At 45.2% G+C, this 16,607-nt stretch overlaps 1 long non-coding RNA gene across 1 annotated transcript; it reads left to right on the forward strand.

The window, feature by feature from the left end:
* The first annotated feature begins 12,171 nt into the window (after nucleotides 1-12,171).
* Nucleotides 12,172-15,681, forward strand: LOC134483801 (uncharacterized). The gene is made up of 3 exons (XR_015645200.1): nucleotides 12,172-13,609; nucleotides 13,891-14,098; nucleotides 15,106-15,681. It is a non-coding gene; the product is annotated as an uncharacterized LOC134483801 (long non-coding RNA).
* The last annotated feature ends 926 nt before the right edge of the window (nucleotides 15,682-16,607 follow it).

Raw genomic sequence — 16,607 nt, forward strand, 5'->3', positions numbered from 1 at the left:
GTGATACGATTCTATGCAGTATCCGGGACTCTTTCTATTTTTGGCATTTTTGAGTGTTTAGGGATGATACCAATTTTAAAATTTGCATCGCCCTGATGACTAATCAAGTTGAATGTCTTCATAAATGTTTTCTTAAAGCAGTTTAGATCTTCCCAGTGAAAAGTAGCTGCTTGTGTTTTTATAACAAATTGTGCGTGCGCGTGCGTGGGTGCGTGTGGTGTGTGTGTGTGTGTGTGTGTGTGTGTGTGTGTGTGTATTCTTATATTTGTGCAGGTGTCTGTGGCCATGCCTGTGGATGGAGAGATCAGAAGTCAGGGTTTCACCATTATAGAAGCATGGGGAGGGGAGATGGGATCCCCTCTGGGTTATGGACGGGAAACCGGAAAAGGGTTTTATTTACATTTGAAATGTAAATAAAAATATCCAATAAATAAAAAAGTCAGGGTTCAATGTCTTCCCCCACTGGTCTCTGTCTCAGTTTTACAGACAGGATCTCTTTTGAACCTGGAGCTCATTGATTGGCTGGACAGACTGGGCGGAGTTCCTCCAGTATCCTCTTGTTTCTGATTGAGAGATGGCACTGGGATTGCGGGTGAATGCCACCGCTCTTTGCTTCTTATGTGGGTGCTGGGAATCGAATTCAGGTCTTCATGCTTGTCCAGTCAGTCCTTCACCCCTCAGCCACCTCTCTGTCCCCACGCTTGTGCCTTTGGGTCCATCTTCTACTGCGTCGCTTTCCATGAAGGACCGTATGCTGGCCTTGAATTCCTTGCTGTTTAGCACGTTTGTAAATACCGTGTAGTCTTTTTCTGATGTTTCGTATCTCAGAACATTGATGTTGTATTTTGGTGAAATTTTTTCTATTTTAGTTTTTCCCTTTATTTTAATACAGCTTAGTTATCAATCCTTCTCTCTCTGGATGCCTTTTATAGTCTGTCTACGACTTGAGACCTCTATCTGAACCTCCAGGGTGTGTAGTATTCTGTGTTGTTATCAAGGGTCTCTTAACTTTCAAGTGTAAATCTGTGGTTTATGAGATAGGGCTAACTAAGGGTGTGACTTCATCATGAGAAATCTAATCTATTCATCATCATCATCAACATCAACATCATCGTCATTATTATTATTGTTATTGTTGTTCATTCTTTTTAGTTTTTTGAAACAGGGTTTATCTGTGTAGCCCTGGCTGCCCTGGAACTTGCTTGTAGACCAGGCTGGCCTCGAACTCACAGAAATCCACCTTCCTCTGCTTCCTGAATGCTGGGATTAAAGGTGTGAGCCACTACATCCTCAATCTATTCAGCATTTTTTACTGAAAATCAGCTTCTATCTCCTGACATAATTCATCTTCATGAAACTGTGAGATGGCTGCTAGGACTTCAGAAGTCTAGTTCTACTCTGTCTTCATTGTTAGCTTTGTGAATCTTCCTGTCTTGTCTATGATTGCAGTTTGAATGGAAACTGTCTCTCACAAACTCATGTATTTGAACACTTGGTCCCAGCATGATGGATGGTATCCCCCTCTGTGGATTGAATCCCATCTCCCGTAGGTTATAAGATTTTGAATGAGCTATGAATTTTTGTACACTTGGAAACAATTGACATCATTCATCATTACCCCTTCTAAGTTATGTTTTACAGACATCTATGTATATATTATAAGCATATTTTTGTTAGATGTATTCTTAGGCATTCTTTTTTAAATGCACCCTTAGCAATATAATATTATTTAAAATATTATTTCCCATTTACTTGATAAATAGAATTCTTTCTTTTAGTCCCTTTTCTAGAAAACTCTTTGAACTCACTTGCTGTGACATCTTATTGGTCAACTTGGCTGCAAGAAGCCCAGGAAATTAGCTGAGCATTGCTCTGAGTGAGTCTGTGAAGGCATCTTCTGACATCATTAACTCAAGAAGGACTCAGGCCATCCCAAATGTGGGCAAACCTGGGGCCCTGGTAGAATAGGAGGGAAGAGGGAACCTGTGAGCTCAGGTGCTCTTCCTGCTTTATGGCCACTATGCTATGAACTGTTCTGCTCCCCCCAAACCCTGACACACACACACACACACACACACACACACACACACACACACACACACACACTAGCTGCCGTGATGAAGAGAGAATCCCAAAACCAGGAGCCAAAATAAATCTGCTTCTTTTGTTTCCCCTCTGGTGTTCAACAGAACACTTGCTAGCTATCAGCTATGTGCACATCCACTGCCCATGCTCTCCACACAGTTCACTCGCTAGCAATAGTAGCAGCTTCAGTTCTCTTTAGTACACCTCTTCTTCCCCTTGCTCCTTGCCAGCTCCTTCCTTCCCCTTCCCCCTCTTCCCTAGTACTATGTAAATGTGAGTAGTAGTCTCCTCACTTTAAGTCTTAGAAAAAAAGATTTCAATATTTCACCACTAAGTGAATATTTACAGTGTTTTATTTTTCTGTAGATATTCCATGTTAGGCTAAAAAGTTCTATTTCTAGTCTGTTGAAGTCTTTTTTCTTTTTTTTTTTTTTTGACCCTGAATGTGGTTGAGTTTTATGAGATGTGTTTCTTGCAATGCTATTGAGTTGATTATTGATTTTTTTGCACTTCATTTTGTTAATATGGTGAGTTACAGTGCATTTCTGGATTAAATCCAATTTTGTCTTAATGTATTCTTTCTACATTTCATTGGTTTTAATTTGGGTACATAAATGGCTTACACTAAAACAACTGACAAAAATCCATTTGTAAAATACTCCTTTTTTTCCCACTTCATGTTCATGAAGACCATTTTTCCCTTCTTAGACTAAACATTTTCTCTATGGCCATATTGTCAACATGATCAGGTGTTGAAGGCCAGCTCTGGAGATCTGGTTCTTTCTTGAAGGCAGCCAAGGGGGAAGAGTGTTGGAGAGGGCAAGACTTGGTTTTGAGAGAGATGAGAATCATTTTCTATAATAATGTATACCTACCTTGACTTTACGTTACTCTGAGGCCAGAAGCTTCAGGCCCCTGGATCTATGACACTTGTTGCTAATGGTTGGGGAATTAGGTAAATGATTTATTGCTAGTGCTCCCTTCTATGGCCAGGCAGCCAGGAGCCCCTTACTGACATTGCTGGCTAACACTTTGTAAACCAGAAAAGAAAAGAGTAGCCCATTCAGAAAACACACACACCTGATGAAGCAGAAAATGGCCACATCACTATTTGTTTATTTATTGCGTTTAGCTTTTTATGGCTTTTAGACATATATTCATATGCATACACACTCTGGTTGGGCCCAGCCACCTGTCTCATCAACTTCACAAGTGTTCATGCATGCTTACGCATGTACACATATACCTTCACATGTACATGTAAAGAAAACAGACATATCCATTTGGATGGATGGATGGGGCAGAGTCCCTCAAGCTATCAACCTAGTTTTTTTCTTTGGACTTTTTATCCTGTCTTAGACAGACAGAAGTTCTTAGGAAATTATCTCAGAGATAAAATGTTACATAAAATGGGAGGGTGTTACGGAAGGATGTTGATGTTGAGTTCAAAGCAGTGTTTCATTCTATACGCTCATTATAAGTTCAAAGCAATAGTTTTTACATGGTCTTGCCTTATCATAGTGAACACCCGTGACTTTATCCTTGGACCTAAATGTTTTTCCCTGAACACAAATTTGTCCCAAGTCTACTTCTCTTGTTAGTGTGATTATGAAAGCTCATCATATTTCTTATCATGCAGCCTTTACTTACTATATGAAGAGTGGGCACATTCTATTCCTGATTCTAAGTTTATTATATCTTTCTAGCAAACAACTAAGACCATCCCTTAAAACTTTCTTCCTGAAATTATTTGAATCAAATCAGGAATTCTATAGAATAATTAATTCATATAAACAGAATTAATTCACAAGAGTTCATCTTTATGTTGATAGGCAGGAAGTCTGACCGATAGGGTAGGCTATTGGTTAGGGATTATTGTATTAATTTAGTATAATGATGACAAGTAATGCATACCAGCTGCAAGAAGCAATCCTGAGATGAGCTCACCCATCACAGACCATGAAAACATGGTGGGCCACCTCCAGGGAGGTTACCTGCCAGCCTTAGCCTCTCCTAGATGGCTCCTGACAATCAGGTATATTGCATTAGTTACTTTTCTGGTTTCTGTGATAAAAATATACCTTCCAAGAAGCAGCTTAAGGAAGGGAGGGCTTACTTTGTTTTACACTGTGAGGTGATGTAGCCCATCATGGCAGGAAAGGCACATGCAACCGAGGGTTTGCTGTCTGTTGCAGTGATTAATGCTTAAGGCTGAAAGCAAGGTGCAGAGAAAAGGGTTTATTTCATTTTACAGGTTACACCTCATCATTCGGGGACCCTAAGGTAGGAGAAATACTGCCCAGTGACCTGTTTTCTTTCAGGTTCATGCCTAGCTACCTTTCTTATATAGTCTAGGCCAACTGGTCATGAGATGACACCACCTGCTACATCAATCAGTAATAAAATGTCTCACAGATGTGGCCAGAGGCCAGTTTGGTGGCAGCAACTCTACTGGGGTTTCCTCTTCCCAGGTGTGTCAAGTTGACAACCAAGATTAGCTACCGCAGCATGATAGCAGGGGCGTGAGATAGCTGGTCTCTCAGCATTACACATCTGTAGTCAAGAAATGCAGCATGTCTAGGAAGTAGGATGGGGGCTTATCAATCCTCAAGGCTTGTCTCCAGGGACCTGTGTCTTCCAGTGAGGCTCCACCTCCTAAAGGTTCCACAACAAGACAGCTAGCTCTGTCCAGATATTCAAATACAGGAGCCTGTGTGTGGTATGCCCCATTCCAGCTACACCATCATTCTCTTTGGATATAATAAGTAGTGTGTTCTCCCTTTTGATGAAAAATCAAGTTGTAACATCTCTTCTTGGAAAAAAATGTAATTTCCTATTTAAGAGCTGGAAAATACAATTGGTATGCATTTGTTCCTGGCTAGGAATATAGAGGCATTTCTTTGTGCTTTATTAACTGGGAAGGTTACTTACTGACATATATTTTACGGTGTTCCTCTCCCCACTCATATAAGTGAATAGCTTCAAAAGTCCCAGAGTTTGGGGAGGGATACATTTTAGCAAATTACCAAATTTGGTCCTCATCATCTTATTAAATATGTAGGACTAGTGTTGTGATTGTTAATAAGAAACTTAATAGGGAGGTTTTATGGGTATGACCCCGAAAGCACAGGCAATGAACGCAACTACAGACAAATGGGATTTCATTAGACTAAAATTCTTTGCATTGTAGATGAAGCAACTCACCAAGTGAGGAGATTAACCCACAGAGTGGGAGAAAGTATTCACAGACATGCACACTGACAAGTGGGTGTTGTCTAAAAGATATAAGCTCAAAACAACAACAATAACAACAACAACAACAACAACAACAACAACAACAAAAAACAAGAAAGGGAACAGCCCAGTTACCAATGGGTTAAGCACCTCAATAGACATTTTTTTTCCGAAAGACCTGCTGAAGGCCAACAGGTACAGGGCAAAATGGGGCTGATGAGGTGGTTCATAGGGTAAAGGGGCTTGCTGTACAAACACGGTGACCGGTGTTCCATTCCTGGAACCCAAATGAAGATGGAAGGAGAAAACAGACTCTACAGAGTCATTCTTTGACATCTATGGTGTGCTGTGGTGCATGTGCCCACATGTGCATTGTGTGTGCCCACACACTAGTCTCTAGGGAGATTCAAATTAAAGCAACAATGAGTTAGTTACCATTTCATACCTGCTGGGATAGCATGTGCACCCATTGATTGATGAATCCTGCCAGGATAGTGTGTGTGTGTGTGTGTGTGTGTGTGTGTGTGTGTGTGTATGTGTGTGTGTGATGAATGAATGGGGTCAAGAGAATGTGGTGTTGCTCTCACACAACCAGAACAGTTTAGTGTGAAAGGAGGGGGTGGTGAGGAATTCTGTACCTTACAATATGAACAATCCTGGTTGGCTTTAAGTGAAGGGAGCCACAAATAAAGAGACAAATATGATACAGCCTCTGTCTTCTGGCTTGGTTTTGTGTCAACTGAATGCAAGCTAGAATCATCAAAGAGCAGGGAGCCTGAGTTGAGGGAAATGCCTCTGTGAGATCGAGTGTAAGGCATTTTCTCAATTAGTGATCAATGCGGGAGGGCCCAGCCCATTGTAGGTGGTGCCATCCCTGGGATAGTGGTTCTGGGTTCTATAAGAAGGCAGACTGAATATGTCATGGGGAGCAAGCCAGTAGCAGCACCCCTCTATGACCTCTGCATCAGCTCCTGCCTTTAAGTTCCTGCCCTGCTTAAGTTCCTGTCCTGACTTCTTTGGTGATGAACAGCAATGTGGAAGTAGAAGTTGAACAAACCTTTTCCTCCTCAACTTGCTTTTTGGGTCATGGTGTTTTGTTGCTGCAATAGAAACCCTCAGTAAGATGCTCTGTTACCTGTGGAATCTGAAAAGTTGGGAGTACTGTGCTGGTTCCCATAGGGGAGAGCAGTGTGGAAGGATGGTGTCTTAGTTAGGGTCTTATTGCTGTGAACAAACACCATGACCAATGTGAGTTTTATAAAGGACAACATTTCATTGGGGCTGGCTGACAGGTTCAGAGGTTCAGTCCATTATCATCAAGGTAGGAACATGGCAGTATCCAGGCCAGAACGGTGCAGAAGGAGCGGAGTTCTACATCTTCATCTGAAGGAAGCAAGGAACAGATTCAGCGTCTTCAGGCAGCTAGGAGGAGGGTCTCCAAGCCCACCCCACAGTGACACACTTCCTCCAACCAGGCCACACCTTCTAACAGTGCCACTCCCTGGGCTAAGCATATGCAAACCATCACAGATGGGAAGGACAAATGTTGATCAAAGCAAACAGTGGACTCCATAGAGAGTAGGGGGTAGCGTTTGAGATTGTAGGCACAGCAGATGGATTTTAGGGAGTAATAATTATGGTTTCAAAGTAAAAGTAAGCTTCAGATGCCCATGGGAAATGTCAAGCAATATAATGTGTATGTTAATTAGCTTGATTTCATAATTCCTCATTGCTTACATATGTCAAAACATCACCTTGTGTCTCGTAAATGTATGTAGCTGGGATTAATCAATTAAAGGGAAGCATTAACGGGGCCAACAAATGGCCCTGTGGGTAAAGGTGCTTGCCACCAAATCTAATGGTATGAGTACAAAATGGGAGGAAACTGATTCTTACAAGTTGTCCTCTGACCTCCACACGCACGCTATCATATAGATCTCCGATATTGTAAATATATATATTAATAAAACAAGATCAAACATTATAAAGTCTTATCCTGAAACTGAAGGGATGATGGGTTAATGGTTATTTTCTTTCCTTCTTTGTCACCAAAGCTCAATGTGGATGCCAGTTTTGAAATGCCAGACTGAGGCCCTTCAAGCATTTTAACTGTTTCCTGTACTACGCTAGAGCCTTTGAGAAGGGCTCAGTGTCATCAGGCCTGTGACTTAGAATTCAAGAACTTAAAAAGATTTTGAGGCCATGGAGCATGGAAACACAGGCTGTGTTTAATTAAAAAAGAGTTATGCATATGTTTTGTTCGTATGTGTACTGTATGTGTGCCTGATGCCCACAGAGGTCACATGTGGGCATCGGATCCGCTGGAATTGGAGTTACAGATGCTTTTGAGCCTTCTTGTAGGTGCTGAGAACCAAACCAGGGTCCTCTGAAATGAATACTTTTAACCACTGAGCTGCCTCTCCAGCACCCACGGACAATGTTCATACTGTGATTTAGTCGGGATTCTCTGAGAGACGGGATTCTCTGATTTGCTTAACTACGGAGGCTGTCAAGTTTCTCAAGGGGTTGTACGAAGACTGCGGGACCAAGGCTGCTGATTCTGTCCAAGCCCAGAGGCCTCAGAGCTGGGGAAATAGATGGTGGGACTCAGTCTGAGCGTGGGAGCCTAGGACCCTTGGGAGGAACTTGGAGGGTCGCTCTTGTGAATCTTGGCGGCCAAGACACAGAAGGCCTGGAGACTGACATCCATGTGCAGGAGGAGGGTGTCCTAGCCTGGGAAGGAGAGAGGGAGGGAGGGAGGGAGGGAGGGGGAGGAGGAAAGGAGGGAGGGAGAGGGAGGAAGGAAGGAGGGAAAGGAAGGGAGATCAGAGGGAGGAAGGAAATGGGAGGGAGGAAGAAAGGAGGGAAGGAGGAAGAAGGGAGTGGGGAGGGAGTTCTTGGATTCTAAGTCACAGCCCCGGGCTGATTGGATGCCTCTTGCCCACACTCAGGGTGGATCTTCGTTCAGTTCCCTTACCCAAGCAGAATGAGCCACGCAAGGCACGACTGGGCAGCCTCGTCATTCTAATCCGACTGTCAGCTACACGGCTTTGTCTTGAAAGCACACAGAGATGAGTCCCGAGCCCAGTTAGGGAACACTCAGAACATCTTCCCGTTTGCCCCAGTCTACATCCAAGTTCAGCTGTTGTAGAGCAAATGGCTATTGCTCTTTCCTTTAGTTTTAGGGTGTGGATCACGACAGGCACTGGGGTCTGCAACACCTTCCCTCCAGCTGAGGACCCGGCTTCTCTTCTTGTCTCTGGGTTGGCTGAGAAGAAAAGGGATGTGAGCTGGGGAATCTGTGAAATCTTTGTCTCCTTTTGAATCATCCTTGGAACACAGTTTAGCACACATCCTTCCAGTTAGGGACTCTTGACATTGCGTGAGCTAGCCCACACAATGACCAAGCCTTCTCTAGGTAATCCTGGCCACTCAGGTACATGCAGGCTGTTGAGGGAGGGGCTCTGCTAACACTAGCTATTATCCTTAATGTCCAGCTTAAGGACTCTGAAGTTTTTTTTTAATAAGTTTTTTTTAACCTTTAGAGTGTGTGTGTGTGTGTGTGTGTGTGCATCTGAGCATGTGTGTGTTTCATGTGTATGTTTGTATGTTCACAAATGTGTGCCATGGTACATGGTGTAGAAGTTTAGAACCTGTAGGAGTCAGATTTCTCCTTCTGTCTGGTGGGCTCTGGGGAATTGAACTCAGGCAGTAAGGCTTAGTGGCAGTCGCCTTTACTCACACTAAGGCATCTCTTTAGTGTGTGAAGAAGGACTTGACCTCATGACTGAGAGGCTGAGTCAGCAGTGGGGGGCAAACTCTGAGGTTTTCGAAGCCTATTCTGACATTTTGATTTTACCGCATTTCCATCCCTCCCAAACGTCATTTGGCATTTGACAAGCTTTAGTAATGTGGAAGGGGACAGAGGAATGAGGCAGCTTTGATAATTGTATCTCTGGATACTCTCTGCCACTGGTTAATGGGAACGTGTGTGGCCTGCCTTAAAGAATTTCCGCAATTTCTCTTTTTTCCTCACACATGCTCAGCACCACTGTCTTCGCCTAGATTTGGTATCTGCAGGATTTTTTCTTTTCTTTTTTTTTTTTTTAATCCTTTTACGTCTCGAAGGGTTGGAGAGCTAGCTCTTTGTATCTCTTGTCACTCTGCTGCCTAGAGGTGTTTGTGCTCAGGGGAGTGAGTCTTTCAAAGGACAGGTTGAGTGCTGGGCTGCATGGTACTCTGCATGGATGCGTTGTCTCTGGTGAGCCTGGTTTTTTTTTTTTTTTTTTTTCTTCTTCAAAGTTTTGAAATAGGTATCTTACAGCACACTAATGTACATCTAAAAAAATAATAAATCAATAATTCCAAGCTGCTCTTCTTTATCTTTGCCCATGTCTCTCTCGTCTCTCCTGCAAACTTGCTAAAATTGATGGTTCTTACAGATGATGACTGTCTTTGTACAAGCAGCCCCAGCGCTGGGATGGACGAGAGACTGCTTAGAAAAACCCCCTTCTGGTTTCCTTTCTCCTGGCAGTGGGAGCCAGAGGGCTGCTCCTTCCGTTGTGTGCTGAGGTGTTTGTGGGGTAAATTATTCCATCTTGAGTTTTACTCTAAGGCCGTTAGAATTAGATTTTTGCTGGACTCAGCTTTGATTTAATGCTTGTATGCGCTACAGGGGTGTGTGTGTGTGTGTGTGTGTGTGTGTGTGTGTGTGTGTTGGATTCTAGTCACCCGAAAGCCCTTAGTGCACCAGCAAACTAATGAAAGCTACCCAGCTAAGTAAATCCATTTTTAATTATCAGCAACACAGTGGTGTTTTTAAAAATGCACAGTTGGTGTAGTCCTTGAGAGGAAAAAAAATTCTAACATAGATCATGCTTGACGTTCACTCAAGGTGCACCCTTAGATGTTTTGGTCTCTTTCTATTGCAAAGACAGTGTGTTAGCCTCGGTGGCTCAAGTGAGGGACTAATGGGTCCACGACATGAATTTAAATGCTGGGTAAAGAGTGAATCTTCCCATCAATCACAGCCATTTTCTGACCTTATTTATAATAGTGGATTTTCAGTATTGAGTTCTTGACTTTGCTGCAGTACAAATTTTGATGTAATCTGACAATGTAATCTTAAGGTTCTTGGCCACCAATGAAGCCCAGTGTAAAGGGGCTATTGCAAGTGGATCTGCAGGTTTAGGGGAAACATGTTTGCTCTCACCATGTTGGATGACTGCTTCAGGACGACATTCATTAACAGACAGTCATTCCAGTCCCTGCTTTGTCCTCAACTAAAAGGTAGGGCAACAACTTTTTGGGCTCATGCTTTTGTAAACTGTAAAACAGGGTGGAGGGGTCAGCGAGATGGCTCTGTGGGTAAGGGAGCTTGCTGCCAAGCATGGCCACGTGAGTTCAACTCCAGGGACCCACATGGTGGAAATTGAGAACTCCCACAGGTTGACTTCCAGATGCACACTGTGGCATGCATGTACGCATGAGCATGCACATGCACATGCACATACTCATACATACATGCAATCAAAATTTAAAGATGGGTCATGGCTATAGGTGAGGAAAGAGTACACATGTTCTTTACCAGGGTTGGAATGGTGCCTTCTGTGTGGCATATTGTTTAACTGTATTTGCTGACTCTTCTTAGGTGGAAACTGATCGTCAACTGTCCTTACAGACTGGTAATCAAGTCAACAGCTCAGTCCTGGCAAAGGAGAGGGGGTGAGCCACCCAGGACTCTTTGTAACCACGACTGGGAGAGCCTACATTTGTCTTCAGACTAGGAGTCCTGTGAGGGCTGGTTTCGTCAACCTGAGCAAGCTCAAGTCACCTGGGGAAAGAGAACTCAGTTGGGAAAAAAATTGTTCTGTAGGCACGTCTGTCCAGGTACTTTCTTGGTTGATAGGAAGGTCCAGCACCACCCCTGGGCTGGTGGTTTTGGACTGTATAAAAGACCTGAGTGGGGTTGGGGATTTAGCTCAGTGATAGAGCGCTTGCCTAGCAAGCGCAAGTCCCTGGGTTCGGTCCCCAGCTCCGAAAAAAAGAAAAAAAAAAAAAAAAGAGACCTGAGTAAGCCTTAAGGAGCAAGCCAGTAATCTGCACTCCTCCATGGCCTTCGCTTCAGTTCTTTCCCTGACTTCTTTTCAGGGTGGATTGTCCCCCTTCTCACCCCGACTGTACCTCGGGGTAAGACAAATAAGCCCTCTCCTCCCTAAGTTGCTTTTAGTCGTGGTGCTTATCACAGCAGTAGAGAAAGCTAACGAATACAAAACCCTAAAGGAATCTACCCAGAAAACAGCAAAAAATTGAAGTTAGCCCTGTGGGGACAAAGACAGAACACAACATCCCCTGTATTTTCTACATACAGGGGGCGCTTTGCACACAGGCTGGGAATACTGTCTGGCTTTTGCAGAAATGCATCAAGTATTCTTTTCAGAGAGCTCTCTCAGAGGTTGCTTGGAAAGTAGGGTTCTCCAAACTGATTTAAAAGATCACGATCCAGGTGTCCCGAGTGGGCTGGAAAGGAAAAGATTGGTGATAGTGTTCCCAGACACCTCAGCGCATGTCTTGTCTCAGTTGGTCCTGGTTCCCACAGGAAACAGACCGTTCCTGCCTTTCGAGCAGGTTGTGACTTCCAGTGTTCTTGGGAAAGGATCTTCCAAGCTATTGTCCCGTGCGTGCCTGGGGCTGGAGACTTAACAAAATGGGTCTGTCTTGCTCCCACACACCTGCATGGAGTCAGTGGGCCCTTGAGAGTGTGTTAGGATCACCGTTTGTGTTCTGTGCAAAGGTTCCAACGGTGTGCGCCTGCTCAGAGCATGCACAATCAACCTCGAGGGCTGCGTGTTCTAACCGCTCTTCACTGGCCTCTGGGCTTCTCATTGTGCGCAGCCCACTGACACCTCAGAGCTCCCGGCACCTCAGCTGAGTCCTCATTTTCTTCTGCTTTTGCCACCTTGGCTTCACCTCACTCAGACAGGCTCAGTGCCCAGTTCTGGGTGTCCTTCCCTCCCGGGCTGCTTGGAAGTGAGCCGCCCTCGGGTGCTTGCCATCTGGGGACCATCTAGAAGTTAAATATCCTTTCCAGATGGGCAAATAGACTTCAGCCTGTTCACCACTTAAGACAGTCAGTTATGTTTCGAAGCTGATGACATCGGTCCCTCGCATAATCTTGCTACTACAAGATTGAGGTGAAGATTCTGGGAAACTCCAGGAGGAGCTACGCCCACCAAAGAATGGAAGAAAGGTCTATCCCACCGTGTACTTATACAGAGCACCCTCAGAGTGGTACTCGCTTCTCCTGCGATCATTCTTTAAGACTTTAAGTTTTTAAGAGGAGTCAGTGAAGTTGGCTCGGATAAGAAGCCAGTCACCTCATGTGAGTTCGTTGGCCAATGCCTTGCTTTGTGGCCGGTTGTTGTGCTTCTTTCAAACAGAGACTTTTGCGAGCAGGGCTCCGCTAGAGTCTCTGGCTCAGCCTCATCCAGTTCTTTCCTGCCAGAGAGGGTAACGAAGCCATTGAGTTGACCCGGAAGGAATGCTTTTCCATGTTGGGACCGGGAAGAGGCCTTCTTCACCCGCCTTTCTCAGTCTCAGTTTTCATCGTCCGTCGCAGAATCTTCAATGCTGCTGCTACAGCCACTGCTACTGTTGCAGAGGGAGGCGATCTCTCCGCACCCTGTTGGTTTCCTTTATAGGATTCATCAAGGACCCGCGTTTAGAGATAACTGAGTGCTAACAGCTTAGTGTCTTAGCAGACCAAAGCTATATCAGACGGCAGTGCCAATCAGCCTGCTAGGTCTTTCTCCTCTCATGCTGTAGACTGGACTGTTGGGATCCTATTTTATTTGTTGGCTACTGAAGTACTTTCAGTCATCGAGTTTTCTGACTTGTCCCCAATCTTGTCTGACCCTTGACCCTCACAACAAAAGTGTAGTGAAGTGTTTTTGTTTTTTTGTTTTTGTTTTTAAAATTTGAGCTGACCTTGGTTTAAATTTTACATCTGCTTTTGGTGTCCTACTCAGTAACTCCAGTGGAAATTCTTGAAACCCATGAATTCCCATTGCTCAGCCATGGCTTACAATATCTTTTACTATTGACCCCCTCATGGTTCTAGCACCCCAGCTCTTTCCTCATAGCCTGCCTCCTGCATAATGGAGTCACCTGCACCCATGTATGTGGATTCTCCTCTCCCTTTCATACTGACCAATCCTCTAGAGACTTTTTCCAGTGACTTAACTCATCAGTCCACCATGGCCTCTGCAGTTATGGCGTCCATTCGGGGTCGGTATGTATGTGCGCGGCCCGTTTTCCCAGCCTGCTTTGGGACAGTGGTTTCACTGATTTCTGTCTCCAGACTTTCTCTTGAAGCTGGGCCTATGGAAGCATCGTACCACGCACACAAAGAAAGGATAAGCTATAGGTGACATTTGTCCTTGACCCTTGTGGTTTCACCAGGAATTCACCATGCCAGTCCGAGCTGTCAGCCGCAGTGACCCGAATGAGACTTGTGTGTGCTGCATAGCCTGTCCTTCTCATTCTTCTTTTCTTTTTTTCTTTTTGCATCAGAGAAACCAGGCCTACATGACCAGGGCAGATCTGTGGTGATTGCAGGGGCCCATACCACTTCTGTGCTTGGAGAGAACTCAGCTCATGACTAGCCTGATTAGAATATAGTTGTAGCAGCCCAAGGCCAATGCCATCTCTGGGCTGCAGCTCAGGGGCCCCAGAGAAGCCAGAATTGAACTGCATGGGGGAGCTGTGTTTTCTGCATAAGGTCAGTGCATGGTTGTTGCCTCCCTGTTAGAAGCAAACCTTTAATATTGAGGAGATGGGAATAAATGTAGCAGGAAGGGGGGATGGGCAGGTGTTTCTAGACTTCAGTGTGTACTCCCTCACATAAACCCTGACCCCCTGTGTGTGGACATCCCCAGAAAAGGTCCCAGGCTCTGCCAGCTTCTTGAATTTATGCTGTAGGGTGGTGGGCTGTGAAGATATCCTGATTCCTGGTCAGGATAGGTTTAATCCCCAGGGGACCCAAAGGGACGGCAGTCTCCTAGGAGATCAGGGCCATCTCACATAGCTGTAGCCCCCACAGACCCCTGTAGGCAGATCAGTCACAGTCACATAGGGCAACACCCCAAGCTTCTCCTCCACAGATGAGGATGTGACCTCAGGTCACTTAGGCTCAAGACAGAGCAGTCGCAGAAGCAGGACCACGCCCCCAAATGTGTAGGTGAGGACTTCCCAAGCTCTGAGGCCAAATCAATAGAAGTACCTGCTGTCTGACACTGAACCGTCCAAAAGCTGTATTTAAGAATTGTGTTCAGAAGGATTAAGAGTGTGTAGGAATTATTCCATCATCTGAGAGCTTCTGTCCTAAGAGCTGTAACTCTGCTGCTTGGGGAAAAGATCCGCTCTCCTGAAATCACGGCCAGAAGTTCCTCTGTGCCTATTGCCGGCCAGTCAGTCTCCTGCTGGCCCAGCCTGGTCAACCAACCAAAGCGGCAGTGGCAGAGAGGAGGACCGGCAGGTCCTCAGGGGCTGTGAAAGCTGTTCCCCCTCCCTGCCCGAGTTCTCTTCCCTTCTCCTGAATCCAGATTTCCCCCAGTGCACACAGCCCCATATTATGCTACTTTAATAAACAAACAAACAAACAAAACCTTTCTTTGGGCCAAGAGCCACAGCTCAGCCCTGGTTTTGAGGTCATTAATGGGCAGTGGTAGGAGCTACTTTCCCAGTGCTTCTCTGGTTCCTGGCTTACCACCTTTTGTCTCTCAACAGCTCAAAGTTGCAGTCTCCACGTCTATGCCTTTTTTTGACTTTGATGGAATTGATGTGGGTACAATGCCTCCTCCCCGACCCTTCCTCCCACTACCTCCTCCCCTTCACACTGTTCATGGATCAGCATCTCATAACTGTGTTTCTATCACCTTGCCTGCACAGTTGTTCCACCGCCTAAGCACCACCCTTAAACTTCCTTTGGTGATGATATGATCAGGTAGGGCTCTTTATCCTCTGTTTGGAGCTTCTGCTATGACAGCTCCTCCTTTGCCACATCTTGGCCATTCAATTGGCAGCAAAACTCAAGTCAGCCTTGCGTGCCCGTCACGCAACGTAGCTTAGCATCTTGTCCATTGACAGAGCTACTGACAGAAATCTGAGTGCAGGGGACAGTAATCGGCCGTGTGTCCATACTGCCACGAGACAACTTGTAGCCACAAGGTCTATGGCCCAGGTGTCAGTTTTACGCCTGGAACACTTTTCTGCTTTCCTGAGGGAACACAGACATTGACACCACGGTCTTGCTGTCTTGTAGCAAGCACTCTGGCTGAAATATACAGCGTATCTCTGTGAAGAGCCCATCTGTCCTTGGAGTCATTCTTCTTTCATGCCTATGGTCAGTCATAGTCAGCTGAGTGAAGGTGACCTCTTACTGTTGGGGGCGCAGGCATCGCCGAGAAGATGGGAACGCCAAGTGGCAATGTTGTGCCTTCTTGCAGTCAAACGACCCGAGTGGGACCCATTCTACCAGAGTGCAGCCTGTTGTAGTAGCAGGTGCTGCCAGTACCATATGTGTTGGGGGAGACTTCTCACCTCCTGTCAGAACTCTTGGTAAACCCCCTGGCGGAAACTTGGTAAACTTCTGGTGGGAGTGGAGGATCTCAGCATTCCTTTGACGTTTAGGGAGTCTTCTTGTGACCAGTCTGACTACCTGGGGCATACCTGACCGGAACTCATTTGTAGACATCCCAAAGGCCAGGTTCACTTTCTGGGCTTATAGGCTCTTACATTCTCACATATAGGCACTGGGTTATATGGGCTGAAAGCATTGTAGCAGGAGACCTATAGGACTCAGGCTGGGGGCAGGGGAGAAGGGGCGGGGGTGTTTCTCTTTATGCTCTCCTGAGCTGGGGAGATTGTAGCCAAAATGCTTTTGTTATAGTCAGAGGGACCAAGACTGTGTTTTAGTGTGGCATAGCTCTTTTTTTTTTCCTTTGCCTCAGTCAAAATACCTGGTCAACAAGTTATGGTACCTCCTTCAACTTTTGGGGAGACAGCACCGCTGAGGTATCACCTGTGTTTGAAGGTATTAAGAACTTTTGGGTTAGGATATCGAAGCTCTGGTGTGCACATGTTTTGCAAGTGCTATGTCTTTATCAAACCCAGAAGTGTTTGTTGGGGACAGAGGGGTCATAGGAACACCGACCGTTCTTTTTTTCCTGGTTCAGGGTCTCTGCAAAGTAAAGAAGCAAAAGCTACTTAAAAGCCAAAGCAACTGCCCT

This window comes from Rattus norvegicus, chromosome 20 (genome assembly GCF_021556685.1).
Source record: "Rattus norvegicus strain SHRSP/BbbUtx chromosome 20, alternate assembly SHRSP_T2T, whole genome shotgun sequence".
NCBI classification, from domain to species: domain Eukaryota; kingdom Metazoa; phylum Chordata; class Mammalia; order Rodentia; family Muridae; genus Rattus; species Rattus norvegicus.